The 15,766-nt window shown below is 41.7% G+C and overlaps 1 protein-coding gene across 3 annotated transcripts in view; it reads left to right on the forward strand.

Annotated features, from left to right (window-relative positions):
- Positions 1 to 424: 424 nt before the first annotated feature.
- LOC135707469 (uncharacterized) overlaps positions 425 to 15,766 on the forward strand; it is a 46,128-nt gene continuing 30,786 nt past the window's right edge. For 2 of the 3 annotated variants that reach the window (XM_065229289.1, XM_065229291.1), the window contains exons 1-2: positions 425 to 544; positions 8,088 to 8,304. The gene's annotated coding sequence lies outside the window, so the exon portion shown is untranslated. The remainder of the gene's footprint in view (positions 545 to 8,087; positions 8,305 to 15,766) is intronic. The other variant, XM_065229290.1, reaches the window with a different exon arrangement.

Genomic DNA, 15,766 nt, shown 5'->3' on the forward strand with positions numbered 1-15,766 from the left:
AGATTCTGAGAAACATCCGATTGAAAACGTACCGATTTTAAATTGGCAGGGCTTTATCAGAGCGATTAGCAGTGACGAAAATCACATGTTGTTCATGTGAAAACGGGTCAACCATAAATCGAATTGATAACAAACGTCTGATAACGAAAATCTAAAGTGCACTGTTGAAAGATAAAAAAGAACACAGTCATACCTCGATATAACGTAGCCGCGAAGTTGCGTAACTTTTGAAAAGTCTGATAGTTAAAAAATATAATTGATTGGAAACTTTTTATTTTTTTTATTTTCATATTGTTTCGATGTGACGTAGCGAAATGAAAAATAAAGCTACGTTACATCGAGCTACTACTGTATTAACTTTGCCGTGACCGTTTTCACCCGTTCAAAGCAGCAAAATGACAGTCAGTCTTTAAATCGCTCTCTTGTAAGGTGAACAATTAGCAGTATCGAGGTAATTCCGTCGAACCCCTTCTCGAAGTTCTAAGCTGAGTCATTTCAAAGTGGAACACAGACTACGCGCTGACCTGAACGTTTGTCCTAAAAGGTTAGTACTTAAGTGCACGGAAAACAGTTAACTAGTGCGTGTAGATTAGATTAAATTCTATGTAATCAAAAATACGATTTCAAATCCGAATTCAGCTATCGCTGTTTTCGTGGTACATGAGAGTCAGCTTTGGTGGACAAAAGAAACCGATTGAACCAGTGCCGTATTAATGGTGGGCTGAAACCAGGGCCCCCAATCATATCCTCTCAATAATATGTTTCAAGAAATTAATCGTTGGCTACTTTTGAATCAATGAATCATACAAGTTGATATCATGAAAAGAAAATAATAACTCTCACATATGCTATCAGATTGCAGAGGAACATTAGGGAAGTTCACAAAGCACCATCTTTTAAAGGTATCTGTTTAATTCTGCTTAGAATGTACTTAATTTATCTTTTAAATTAAGCGTCCTAGGGCGAGGGCTTCTTGGGTAAAGCTGTGTATTTCATAATTTTGAAAAATGCTGCTCAAGACCAATGATTTACAAACTTTTCATTTGCAAAAATTTGTGTCTCTGAAACGCTTTGGCCGATTAGATTGAAATTGTTTCAGCATCTTTCCGGTAAGTGGTTGTTACATGTGTTGGGTGGTACTCCCCATCAGGCCCCTCCCTCTTTGTTATTTTTCAATCTTTATCATATATCTTTCTTATCATTGCGACAACATGCAATATTTTTCTTGGAACTCGAGAAAATAATAGAGAACAATCATAAGACCCCATGTCTACCTTGGAATCGATTCCGAATGTTCCGGATTATCGTTCCATAAGGTCAAATTTATTATCTATCATAACCATATCGTGCGACATATCAATTCACATCTACTCGATGAAATGTGTAAATTGTCTATTTCGTGGTGGAAGAAGTTTCCTCTACCAACCAACAAGGATTTTTGGTAGCCATGATGAATGGCTGTTCATGGCTATGCAATATGGAAATGTAAACAATCGAATTCATAATCTAATCTAAAGCATTTGTAAGTCAGCTTATCCTAAAATTGTTGTCCACTGAGCCCTGTATTATTTACAGGCAATTTTCAAATAAATATCATCCTTTATTTGGAGGACAGTCATATGGATTCTCATATGCAGTCGATGTATTGAGGATTTTATCGATTAGTGAGGGGGGGGGGGGGAGGTCATTGGAACTTGGCAGGAGGTCCAGTTATAGCTGTATTTGTTCGTATACTTTCTCTCTTGCCGGAGCAGATCCCGTAGGTAGGGTAAGAGTGTGTAAAACGCCCCACCGGGGCAATACGCCCCTTTTGCATTTTTACGAATCCAGGGTCAATGTAAATGCAAACCTGATGGGTAATCCAAGTATTTAATAGGAACACTCCAGTATGCTAGTTTGACAGCTATCAAGTGACACAAATCAATAATAGAAACAAAATCCTGAAAAGCATCCTTCGGATGTTGTTATTTCCGTTATTTGGATGAGCATATTTGAAAAGATTTTTCTTGATTACTTTTTCTAACACCACCATCAGAAAGAGTAATGACTCGCGCAACATTTGGAAACGGCACAAAAGCTCTAGCAAACATAAGTTACAAGGCCTTTTACACGCAAACCAGCAACATCACCGGGTAGGGGAAATTCTCCCCTTTCCGATATTGATATTGATTTACGTGGGCGTTCCTCGGTTCGCGTGGAAAGGGGATTACAAATTTAGTTGACAAAAACTTTCATGCCGTTTTCAAATGTTACGCCTGATGTTTTCCCAACAAGATGATGTTTTAACTTTGCGTGGGAATGCTAAGGGTTTCGAAAAATTGACGTTTCAATCTTTGTTTGCAAACGCAGATGCGTCCCTTTGGAAAAATAGTCAAGGTTTATTCCATTTTGAGCAGTATGAGTAGGGTTGTTAGTACCGGACCCTTTTTGCGAGTACCGGTATTTCGGTTCGGTTCAGTACCAATGGATTTTTAAAAAATAAATGGGAAAATTTAGAGCAATAGTTTATTTAAAGGAGGCCGTGTTGGTGTTCTCTCACACTTGTAAGAGTTGAGTTTTACCTCGTATTTCTGAGCTGGGTCAATTTCGGGTCACGGACAATAAAAACGCGTGTACATCTATTGTAAGCTAATTTCAGACTAATTTATTTAATCCCCTCAAAAGAACACCATACCAATACACCCACAGTGGAAAGGGTTACAAACCCGGTAGGAAAGGCAGCCGTTATAGCTGCTATAAAATGTAGCTGCCCTGTGGTCAATTGCCACAGCTCGGACACCCAGATTAACCAGATGTCCTCATCTTCCGCTGATTTAGTAATTTTAGTAATTATTATCAAATTCATTTCACTTGTCTTCAAATTCACCGTTCAGCTCCGAGACATCTCATTATAGTCATCATCTTCGTCGTCTCCTCCAATTTCATCCAATTCACCTATGGAAGACCAACGCTTCATTCGGTCGGCTGAGTAAACTGTACGAAAACGCCTTCCATGTCTGTCGCTTCCGGGAATGTCCTCAATCTGGTACCGATCGTTATCGAGAACTCCAGTTACCACAAAAGGTCCTTTATATCGAGGCTCCAATTTTCTGCTCCCACCAGGTACAAACTGATCCTTCTTCAACAGAACCAGATCATTGACTTCGTATCGCTCAGCTGCCTTCCTTCGTCGATCAAAGTATTTCTTCTGTACAAGTTGCCTTTGACTCGTTGATTTTTCTGCTTTGGCTCGATAATCATCCGCATCGCATACAGCACCGTCAGATCCGTCATGTAAAGCGACAATCAATTCATTATACACATAGTCTCTTGGCTTTAACGATAAGACCAAAGACGTTGGTGTCACTCCAGTTGTCGAGTTTGGTGCAATATTAATCGCCCACTGAATCTGCCTGACCACGTTGTCCCACTTGCGATCATCCACATCGATAGTGCTCCTTAGGGCATTCAAAATGGTTTTGTTGCTTCGCTCGACTTGACCATTTCCTCGAGGTGTGCCTACTGCCACTTTCACATGCTCCACTCCGTTTTCGCGACAGTATTTCCCAAAGGCATTCGATGTGAAAGCTGTTCCACGATCCGTGATTACTCTTCCAGGAAATCCAAAAATCCCTGCGACTTCATCTATCATGCTCAGCACAGGACCAGATTGTGTTGATTTGACAGCCTTTATCACCACAAACTTTGAAAATGCGCAGATCAGTACCAGCAAATGCTCGTTGCCCTTGCTAGAACGCATGAAAGGCCAGATGATACAAGTGGATGGTGTTGAACGGAATCGGCGTCTTCGGGATCGGATGCAGATAACCTTCCTCGCGCCCAACTTTGCTCTTCACGAAAGCACACTTAGGGCATGCTTTTATGTATCCTCGAATATATTTCCTCATCTTAGGAAACCAAAACTGATCCCTAATCATTTGGAACACCTTTTCTTCGCCAAAATGGCCACGATCATCATGGAAATTCTTCACTACTCTCCAGCGAATCCTAACCGGAACCACCCATCGTTTAGCCCCTTCGATCAGACGATAAAGTCTATTGTTCTCTACGACGTAACACTGATTCACCTGACGATCCTCATTACACAGTGGATCCCTACCGAGATTCTCTATAACTTCTACCAACTTCGGGTCCTGTCTTTGGAGAGAAACCAGAAAGTCATTGTTGCTGATTTCGATCGACAGCATATTTTCCACTACGGTTTGTTCATCCCTTGACTCCTTCACTGGATTTCTGCTCAAAGCATCCGCATGCTTCATTTGACATCCACTTCTATGCTCCAACCGAAAATCATATTCTTGCAGCTTCAAGAAGTACCTGGCAACCCGGCCATCCATCTCCCGTTTTGAGTAAGCATCTCGAACAGCTGAGCAATCAGTGCGAATGATAAAGAAACGACCAAGCAAATATAAACGGAATCGCTCCACGCTAACCACAACCGCCAAGATTTCCAAATCGTAACTATGGTACTTCGATTCACTTGGACTCGTTTTTCTACTAAAGTACCCTAATGGCTTCCAACCTCCATGTTGCTTGATGAGCAAAACTCCAGCCAATCCGATGCTCGATGCATCCGTATTGGGCGTGTAGTCAGGATTTCCTTGAGGCTCTCGAATGCTTCCTGTTGCTCACCTCCCCACTTGAACTCAACGTCTTTCTTCAGAAGATTATATAACGGTGATGCTATCAAACTGAAGTTTTTCACGAAACGACGAAAAAATCCTGCGAGTCCCAGAAACTGTCGAACTTCGTGCACAGTTCTTGGCCGAGCAAATTTTTTAACAGCCACCGTTTTCACTACTCCAGGTTTAATTCCTTCGCCGGTAACTTCAAACCCAATGAATGTCACTTTTCGCATGTAGAAATAGCTCTTCTTCAAGTTTATGGTGAACCCTTCTTCGCGCACAACATCTAACAGGGTAATGAATTTAGAGAGCACTTCTTCTTCCACTCTTCCCGCCACTACAAGATCGTCGATGTATGCTACGATCACTACACCTTCGTGCCTTCTCAACCAGTTTATTCACTGCTCTCTGGAATACAGCGCACCCATTAGCCAATCCAAATGGCATTCGAAGGAACCGATAGTGTCCCTCCGTCGTAGAAAAAGCTGTGAAGTTTTGACATTGCTTTTCCAACGGAATCTGATAGTATCCACTATATAAATCCACTACAATAAACACACATGATCCCGCGAGTTTGTTTAGGCACGTTTCAATATCCGGCATAGGAAATCTGTCCTTAACCGTCTTCGCGTTTAGCAAACGGTAGTCGATAGCCATCCGATATTCTTTATTTTTCTTCGGCACTAGCACAACGCGACTGTTGAAGGGAGATTCGGTCTCTTCGATGATCCCGGCCTCCAAAAGTTCATTCACAATATCGGCCAATGCTGCTTCTTTAGCGTACTCCATTCTCTGCGGCTTTACAAACACTGGGTCATTATCGACGAGCTGGATCTTCATTTCCGATGATTATGCCTTCCCCATCTCTCTCATGTTCAACGCGAAACCATCTAGATATTCTTGAATCACTCCCAGATGGTTGACCGATCCGCACCCGAATCAATATGCGCTTCATATTGATTTGCAGCTAACTCGATTGTCTTTCGGAACAAGCTTTTCTTATCGACCATACGCATCAAATTCGTACCTCCCCCCATGGGACCTTTCCCTTCTCGCTTCGGTTCACTTTTGAATCCTACATTAGCTTTACAATCGCGTTTCAAGTGACAACTGTTTCCCGTATCATCGATTGACTTCACCCATGCTTCGGCAGACATGCACGTCGGAGATTTGGGATCAAATTCCGACACATACTCTCGTAGCTCCCGAATATCCGGCAATCGATTTACAATTGCTGCAAATTGCCCCTCTGCACCGCTGGTGCGCTGTAACAGTTCGATCTGCAACCTTAAAGCTTCAATTTGGGCTTTTAACTCGTTCTCCATCTTGATCTTTTGCACTTTCACTTTGGTTTTTCGATCAGTCACTTTATCTCCCAGCTGCTCGTCAGAATCTTCGGAGGGTTTCGAGTCGGAATTGAGCATACCCAAAATTCAGTACTACTATTCGGTTCGTTCTCCGGCGGTAGAACTACCTACGCACGCCCGTGGCAGACAATCGACTCAAAAACTCTCCGACGGTAGAGCTTTCTACCTACGCTTTCGACTAGATAGATTCCCCGGCGATGGAAAATATCTACATACTCCGATGCTACTCAGAACAATCCCCGACAATGGATATGTCCTACACACGACACACGAGCTCCCCGGCAATGAAATTTCTCCCGAAACCGCACCACGTGACCGAACTGCCTTCTAATACGCGCAATATGCTGAACTCGTACTGTCTTTTTTTTTCAATTACCTCAGAAACCCCGATTTTCTTCGAAGAGCTTTTAGTCTTCACCGTACTACACTGTCCATACAAAAGTTGATCGATCGACCACGCAGTACAATATAGCACTATGGACGAAGGTCAATAAAACGGTCAATCTTTTGTCTGGCGATATTCACCGCGTGGCAATTACTAGATCACTCAATCGTACCGGATAGATCACTTTCGTCTGGCAAATTTTATCCAGACTATTTATCGCACACCCTTCTTTTTATCTTCTCTGTGGATCTGAGATTCAGACCCTGTTTTTTTTTTTTTTTTACCTTTATTAGAGAGATTTTCAAGCCTAAGGCATCTCTTATTCAGATCCTGTCTACAGCTTGTAAGAGTTGAGTTTTACCTCGTATTTCTGAGCTGGGTCAATTTCGGGTCACGGACAATAAAAACGCGTGTACGTCTACTGTAAGCTAATTTCAGACTAATTTATTTAATCCCCTCAAAAGAACACCATACCAATACACTCACAGTGGAAAGGGTTACAAACCCGGTAGGAAAGGCAGCCGTTATAGCTGCTATAAAATGTAGCTGCCCTGTGGTCAATTGCCACACACTTATGGTCACTTCTTTAAATTTGTTTCCCATGAAAGTCCCTCCCAGATAATTTAAAAACGTTCATGCGGCTAAAACAAAGAAATCATAAATTTATTCTAAGCTTTTTTCAAATTTATATCGCTGTGAAGCAACTTTAAATTCTAGAGGGAATTTATCTATGTCACTGTAACCAGTTCGCATTTGTTTGCTAACCTGGTTAAAATGTCATATTTAATTATCTTAAAGATAAATCGTGCAGCTGAATCTTTTGTAGGTGTAAGAGGTGGGACCATCATCGTTATCATTGTGCAAATTATTCAATTTCAAAACATGCCAATCAAATTCAACGCATCGTCTTGCATTTGAGAATGAATACTAGTCAAGATATTTCCAGACACTGAAAGGTACAAACAACACTGAAGAGGCAACACTGTTTGTTTACGTGAAGCGTTTTGATGTAGGACTACGTCTGTGATTTCTAAATGAGGGTACACTTTGTGAAAATTGAAAATTGAACAAGTAACGAAATTATGAAAGATTTTGAACGTTAACAACTCAGCTGCCCCTCGAACAATTTCAATAATTTTATCACCAATCGATCGGAAATATTTTCACGCATCGACAGCAATGCTTTCGACTGTTGATTTTTTAACAAGAAACTATTGAAAAAGGGGTAAGTGTCAAGCATGTGATGTGATGTGAATAGAACCCACCATCAGTGCAAGGATTACCTATGACTGCAGATACTTCACTTGTTGTAAAGGTCTGCCTGATGGTTTGTTGCAGCAGGGTGAATCAACTTCATTGAAGACCTTTGGAAGACAAACGACAAGATGTACGTCTATCAACACGTGACAAGGGACTGGCAAATCCACGAACCCTTGTCCAGTCTACAAATCCTTTGAAACCCTTAGGCTGCCCCCCCCCCCCCCAAACCCAGCATATAATAATGTTTGATTAATGAAATGTATTCAAAAAAGAGATATTTAGAGAGAACAATCTTCAACTGGAACGTACTCACCAAATCAATATATCCGGAAGCGCATTCTCGATGCTTAATTTTCTCTAGTCATTTTTAAACAATTCCTCCTTCAGCGAATCCAACCACACAATAACTAAATATCACTTTTCTTCTTCATGTCACTCTGTGCACAAAAGCAATGCACACCGCAAAAACCTAATAATAGATCAGCGCGGTCGAGTCACACCGTCAACAAAGAGAGCGAGAGCACACCAGGCACCAAAGCAACAGGGGAAAAACATCAGTGCAAATCACGGCAGCACAAAGATAGCCCGAGCGCTAAAAAAAAAAAGCACGCAGCGGAGCAAAAACACACAACCGTTCTCGGACGCTTCTCAAAGCGGACTGAAGGGGGTAAGTGTCAAGCATTGTCCAAAAGCGTTGAAATAACTAACAAATTACGTACATGCATATGCTGCTTCCCAGTCATCAGCGAATCGTTAGTAGACGAAACAAGTCGAAGTTGTATTTGCCTCCGATCTTCGGGCATGTGTGAATTTTTGCCCACTCATCGATATATTCAGAACCACACGCCCACATCAACCAAACATATTTTTTTATCTAGTTCGTTTATTTTTAAGGCTCAATCGCGTTAGCTTTACGGAGCCGATAATTCATTGTTCTTTGTTTGTAACAAGATTCACTTAATTCTATGTCTAGTAGGAGTTGGGCCGAATACTCGCGGCTTACTCGAGATTAGAGGGGTACATTGTCGAAGGATAGGAAAAGGGGAAGAGCTTGGGGGAAGGTCAAACAAACAAAATGCTCTCCAGAGTTATAATTTTTAACCAAACTTGGAAGCAGGGGTGCAAGTGATTTTGATCGATTCTCTTCATCGACTTTCCGTTTCGTACGGCAAACACATTCATTGATACATTTGTTGTTCTGGATTATAGAAGAGCATAGCAGAAATAGTGTGTAATAGTTTAGTTAAGGCATGGTCATCTCAAGAGGAAATCGATGAATAGAATGGATTTTCACCCCTCTGGGACTTAGAACCCTTAAGGTTCAATTTACTTTGATGCTTTTTGGAAAATTTCAAAAGCAGTTTTTTTCCGACGCATTATTTTAGATTGCAAAAAGCTCGCGTCATTTTGTGTAAAATATCAAAAGGAATCGAATAGTGCGAGCTTTTTGCAATCTGAAATAATGCGTCGGAAAAACTGCCTTTGAAATTTTCCAAGAAGCATCAAAGTAAATTGAACCTTAATTCAGTCGTCGTCATAGCAATGAAAACTAGCATCGCACCGCTTTTGGTTGTTGGGTTACACTTTTTTTCCTTGTTTTGTTTTCCGTCGATCTTGTTTTCCGTGCTTAGCTGGGGTGAGAGGTAATCACGATTACCACTACACCACCGGCACCGCTGTTGAGTTATAATAGATGAAGTCAAATTTAGGTTTATTTTCCGTTAATCATTGTTAAGCTCAAAACGTAATATTTTTTACAATCGATTGATATAGCACTTTCCGTATTTGTTTAAAAGTTACACATGTGTGAATTATGTTGCATAAAGCTATTAACGAAGAATATTTTGATATATTTCAGAGTTGGTTGGAAATGCTAACATGAAGCTTTAGTGTGATAATTTATTAGCTAGAGAATGATCTTTAGAAGAGAGTAGGTGGATAGTTCCGTTAGAGTACGGCAGTATGAACATTGAATAGAAGTTGAAAATGAGCGAAGGGCCGTTAATGCGACAGTTTTTAAAGTCAAACGCATATCTTTTGCCTAACCCTTACGATGTACGTGGAGACTTGAAGTATGTCTCCAAGTCTACAGGCAAAAAATGTGCGTCCTGATTGCGGCTGTGGAATAGTTCTAGCGACGTTTTCATCACTACCTAAAGCCCCACGTTGCGAGAGCATTTCCAGTCGATGGTGTGTTATAATGCAATTCTTCTTTACCCAACTATTGTGTTGCTCCTCTCTTATCACACTAATGCATTTCCAACCAACTCTGAAAATCGCTAACTTCGCGTATGAAGTAACATAAAAACACTTTGAATGCAACAACTCAAGGCGGGAGTAGCCGTCAACAATGCTGATGATGGTACAGCACGCAACAACCACCCTACTGCTTTCTCTCTGAGAAGATCACGTTGGTCATGACGAGAGGAGCAGCACAAGGACGGACGAAACACTGGTATCAAAAACGGTTGGAACCATCGTCGGAAGCAGTAACAAGAACACGTCGTTGAACATGAAGGATGTTCTCTATGTCCCCGAGCTTCGCGACAACCTGATGTCCGTTAAAAAGTTGGTGAAGGCAGGCGTTGTGGTAATTTTCTGCGGTTCCGTTGCGGTTCTCAAGAAAAACAACGAAGTCATTGCTACTGTGAACTTGAGAGGTAACCTGTACGAGTTCGTGGTAGACATTCCAGTGTCTTCGGCAAATATGTGTCAAACTGAAGCGACCAATTTGTGGCACCGAAGGCTTGGACACCTGAGTCAACAGGGAAAGAAAGCGATCATAAGTAACAATCTTGTGGATGGTGCTGATTTCAGAGCAGACAAGCTGGCGTTCTGTGATGCGTGCGTGCAAGGGAAACAATGTCGTGAACCATTCAACGGCACACGCCCGAGAGCAACAAGGCCGTTGGAAAGAATTCATTCGGACGTATGTGGACCAATCGAACCTACTGCGTGGGATGGTTCGAAATATTTTGTTTTCTTCATTGACGACCATACCCATTTTTGCAATGCTGTTCCTGATGAAGAGGAAATCGGAGGTGTTTGATCGATTCCGCGACTATAAAGCAATGGTAACGGCGAAATTCAACATGAAGATCTCGAAACTAACAATAGATCAAGGCCGTGAGTATCTTTCTACCAACCAAAAGCGTTTTTACTCACAGAAAGGTATTCAAATCGAACCAACCGTTGCTTACACGCCTCAACAAAACGGCGTTGCGGAGAGGTTCAACCGAACCATTGTTGAGAAGGTCCGCACGATGTTAATCGATTCTCAAGTCCCGAAAAAGATGTGGTTAGAAGCTGTCATTACTGCCGTGTACCTGGTGAACAGAAGTCCTACTGTAGTCCTGCCGAGAAGTATGACACCAGCTGAATGCTGGTACGGTCAGAAGTCAAGTCTAGAAAAACTTCGAATTATGATTGCTCGTGACGTGAAGTTTCATGAAACCTGCTTTCCCTACAAAGCTAATCCTGAAAATCAAGTAGATACACCACTCGTTTGTGACAAGTCACTCCGTTCGTTCACTCAGTCCATAGTTTTCTCACCACAAATGGGGATTTGTTTATGTGTATAGAGGAAAAATCATAAATAAAATCTTAACTAGCTAGATAGGGAATAAATACAAACTAAAATAATAAATATAAAAGCTATATAAATAATAAAATCCATGCAAATAATTAACTAGGTATCATGCAAAATTAATCTAGGAGGCAAAAGACGGCTAACGACTAAATTAAAAAAAAAAAACACAACACACTGTGAAGGTTTTGTATGCAGCCTCAACAACACGACACACCCACAATACACCCCTAACCGCTGGTATTTTTGGTAGCAGTACTGCCTGATGGGTGGATGCTACCTACAACAACCACAGAAAAAGGCCTATTCGCCCGTTCCTGAGGATTGCAAATATATTGGCTCGGTCACTTGCTTGAGCACCAGGAAAGCACCCATACGTTAGCTCACGAAGAAAAAGTTGGTGAAGGAATTTATTCTCCATAAAGCGGTAAAAAGGTTCTACGAAACCACCAGAGTCGTCACTGCCATACAAAAAACGGTAAGCTGACATAAGTGGACGAAGCGAACCTGCGATCCGTACAATCAGCGTAATCGACGCACACGGTGGAATCGGGGCAGTCGGCACGATTGTCACGAACGATCATCACCAGATATCGGGGAGGCCAGATCGGCGCAATCGGGGCAATCGGCACGATTGGCGCGAACGGCAAGGAAGGAGGCCAAGGATACAACTAGGCACGGAGACATCGTGCAATCCGTTGCGGAACCAATCAGCGAGCGTTCATCGACGGGCCCGACACTGACACCACACACAAAAAGAAACCGTAAGTAGTTACAGATAGGAAGAGATAGGGCTGTTAGGGACCGTTAGGGCAAAATTTCAATAAATCCCTGTCAGTAATCAAATTAATTGTCTTGTGGTTTTTCCTCTAATTTCGCAAACCTCGGCGGAAAGTAGCCGACCCAGAGTGTGGTTAGAGTCACTTGTGGGCTGAGCGGGCGTAACAAAAGGGTTTGTTACATTTTGGCGACCAACAAAAAAAAATACTTCCTATTTTTTTCGAGGTAAGCGAGGGAGGAGAACGATAGTGATAATCGTTTACGCCGGTGATTCTGGTAATTGATTCCAAATACGACCTTTGGTGGATAGAATTTTGTAAAACAACCTGCTCAAAAGTAGATTGTAATAAATCTTTTAACAAACTTCTAGAATCGGTAAACGTACTTCTAGACACGTGATCCCATTGTGTAAAACAAAAAGAATATCCACGAGCAAAGTCACCACCCTGGTAGACAATCGAATTGAACATTCTATTATTACAAGGTATTGCGAGATAAACAATAGCTTTCAGAGAAAGCGAAGAAATTTCCTAGGTTATCAAATTTGATGAAAATTGCTTACGAGTGAGTATTGGGTGAATATTTATTTCATCGCTAAATTTTTAGGCACATTTTTATAATTTTTGTTCGGTGTTCAATATGAACCACTTCATTTCACAGTATTATGGCATGAACGTTGCTCATTTGTTCGACGATGAGCTGACACACGAATTGGCAATCCGCGGAATAGACGCGCATAGTGAGTCACGATCAGTGCAGGAACGAAAATGTAGAGCTGAACTGAAAAGAGAAGGAGCAGATGATGCATCTGCAAAAGAATATGATAAAGTTTGGAAATCGTTAATCGATGAGTTAGAAAATTGTGACAAAAATGTGCAGGACATTAAACAGCAACTGGAGAGCAGAGTGTACAAAAAATCTCCTGATCAAAAATGTAAATCTCGATTGCTCCATTATCTTTTCCGCATGTTACGAGCAAAAGTTCATACAACAGAGAACTCAGAACGAAACACCATTGCCGAGATTGCAGGACAATGCGTGAGACTTTTAAATACATTTTACTCCATTCCATCACCGTACCCTGAAGTTCGGAGTGCGGAGATCAGTATTGTGAACGATAGTTTGTTTAGACTGCGCTATTCGTTTCCTGAGGATAATGTTGGGACAGGCAATCTTACACCGAATCCAAACCCTGGTGACCAACAAGGAGCCCAGGATGAGGAAGAATATGATGAGATTCCCGATGTACGGGAAGGTTTGTTACCCGTCCAAGAAGAAAATGAGCACGAGGAAGAAGAAGTAGCTGTGGGTGGTGAAACCATTGAGGAATTGGAAATTCTAAAAATTCAAAATTCAAATTTGAAGTCCATTGTGGATCAACTGCTAACCAGAATGAAATCTATGGATATTGAGATTCAAAATATGAAATCTCACCATCATTCAAAAAACAGCACTCGAGTAAACTTAGGTGATGAATTAGATGAAGGAGAGTCAGATCCTGTTCAATCAGTTAAGCGTAAAGTATCGTATAAAGAATTTCTTGACTGGCTAGAGAAAGATCAGAACCTTTTAGGACAAGTATCTAGGGAAAACAGCAAACCGACAAATACATCAGGGAAAGGTGCGGTTCCGAAACAACCGCCTAGGCAGAGGGATCCTTCTGATCGTGGTAATCCGATTCGGGAAAATTGTAGCCAACGCCTTCCAATCCATAAATGGAAAATTCACTACGATGGTGCTGATAACGGCCGTCGTCTAAATGAATTCTTCCGAGAAATTGAATTCAGTGCCCGATCAGAAGGATATTCTGATCGAGAGTTGTACAATTCTGCATATCACTTGTTAGTGGGTAAAGTACGATCCTGGTTTATGGAGGTGAATGCACATAATGAGCTAGGTACTTGGGATAACCTTGTGGGCGAATTGAAGCGAGAGTTTCTGCCACCCGATTTATACTATCAATATGAGCGACAAGCTCACTTGCGAAAGCAAGGTGGGAGAGAACGTTTTCAAGACTACTACCTAGAAATGACGCGAATCTTCAGGAATATGAGTGTTCCACTCGACGAACAGAAAAAGTTCCAAATACTCTTTCGTAATCTGCGCTCTGAGTACAAGAGTGCCATGTTGGCAGCAAACATCTCCACTATTTCGAAGATGAGAGAGTTCGGCAAAAACTTCGACTCCATTAATTGGCAATGGTTTGCCCGAAGTGATAGGGAAAATGTGAGAGGTTATAAGCCAAATGAGAGGCAAGTTAATGAGATAGGTGATGGAAGAAGACCACCATCGAATAACAATAGACCGTGGAATAAGGCAGAAAACTACAAAAAAGAGTATTCTAACTCAAACCGACAATCTAACTTCAGAAGTTATCAACAAAATCAATATTCGAAACCGAACCCATCGAACAATCAGGCACCTGATCAGAAGCAGGAAAAACCGTCTGGTAAACCTGATAACCAGAAACCAGGGCCAAGTAAAAATTTGAACACGCTAGAGAAAATTTTAAAAAGCTATGTTCCGATGAAGAAGGGTACTTGCTTTAATTGCCATAGTTTTGGACACAACTTCACGCAATGTACTCAGGAGAAACAAACTTTCTGTGAAGTCTGTGGATTTTCCGGCTTCTTATAAAAGGAGTGTCCATTCTGTTCCACAAAAAACTTGAGCAAGACTGCTCAGTGAGGCAGGGTAGTCTTGATCTTTGCACCGAAAGCCCTCGAAGTGAGGAAGTTAATTCTATTAATTATATCCTATCACAGCTCGGTTATCATCCTATGGTCATAAATTCCCAGTGTGAGGAGGTAAATACCATATTTCTCCACCCACAAGGAGATAACAGACCTTTCGTGGTAATCGAATTGCTAGGGATAAAATTAGTAGCACTTTTGGACAGCGGGACTAATCGTAATATTCTGGGTAAGGGATCAGAACGTCTTGTCACGAATCTGAATCTAGCTTACTCACCTTCGGATTTGACACTCATAACTGCTGAAGGGCATCCAGTACCTGTTTTTTGGGAAATTGAAGTTCCTGTGTTGTTCAACGGAGTCACGCGGATAGTTTCTTTCGTCGTTGCACCTTCTTTGAAGCGACAATGCTATCTGGGGATGTCATTCTGGGATCAATTTGGAATTTATCCCTCTCTCCGAGACTCGTTTATCGAAACTATCGACGATTCCGAAGAGGCTTTCGAAGATGAAATGTCATTGACTCCCGAAGAACAACACGAACTGGACGAAATAAAACAATTGTTCTTGATTCCCGAACCTGGTAATATTGGATGTACCAAGGTACTCACTCACACAATTGAAATCAGGAACGAGTTTCGTGAGCACCCTCCAATTCGTAAGAATCCATATCCATGGAGCCCAGAAGTACAGCGTAAAATTCATATGGCTTTAGACAACATGATCAAGGACGATATTGTCGAACGGTCTCGCTCCGATTGGTCACAACCTGTGGTACCAGTCGCTAAGCGAGACAGCGACGCAGTTCGCCTTTGCTTAGATGCCAGAAAGCTGAACGAGCGCACAAAGCGCGATGCGTACCCGCTTCCGCATCAAAATCGCATTCTCAGTCGATTGGGATCTTTCAAATACCTCACGACAATAGATTTGAGTCAAGCTTTCTTGCAAATTCCACTTAGTCCAGAATCTCGTCCATATACCGCATTCTCCATCCCTGGAAAGGGACTTTATCAATTCAAGCGTCTTCCTTTCGGGCTCGTTAACAGTCCTGCGACGCTCAGCAAATTAAT

The sequence above is a fragment of the Ochlerotatus camptorhynchus genome, unplaced genomic scaffold (genome assembly GCF_037179485.1).
Source record: "Ochlerotatus camptorhynchus isolate MF236.1 unplaced genomic scaffold, CSIRO-AGI_Acam_v1.1 ptg000313l, whole genome shotgun sequence".
NCBI lineage: Eukaryota > Metazoa > Arthropoda > Insecta > Diptera > Culicidae > Ochlerotatus > Ochlerotatus camptorhynchus.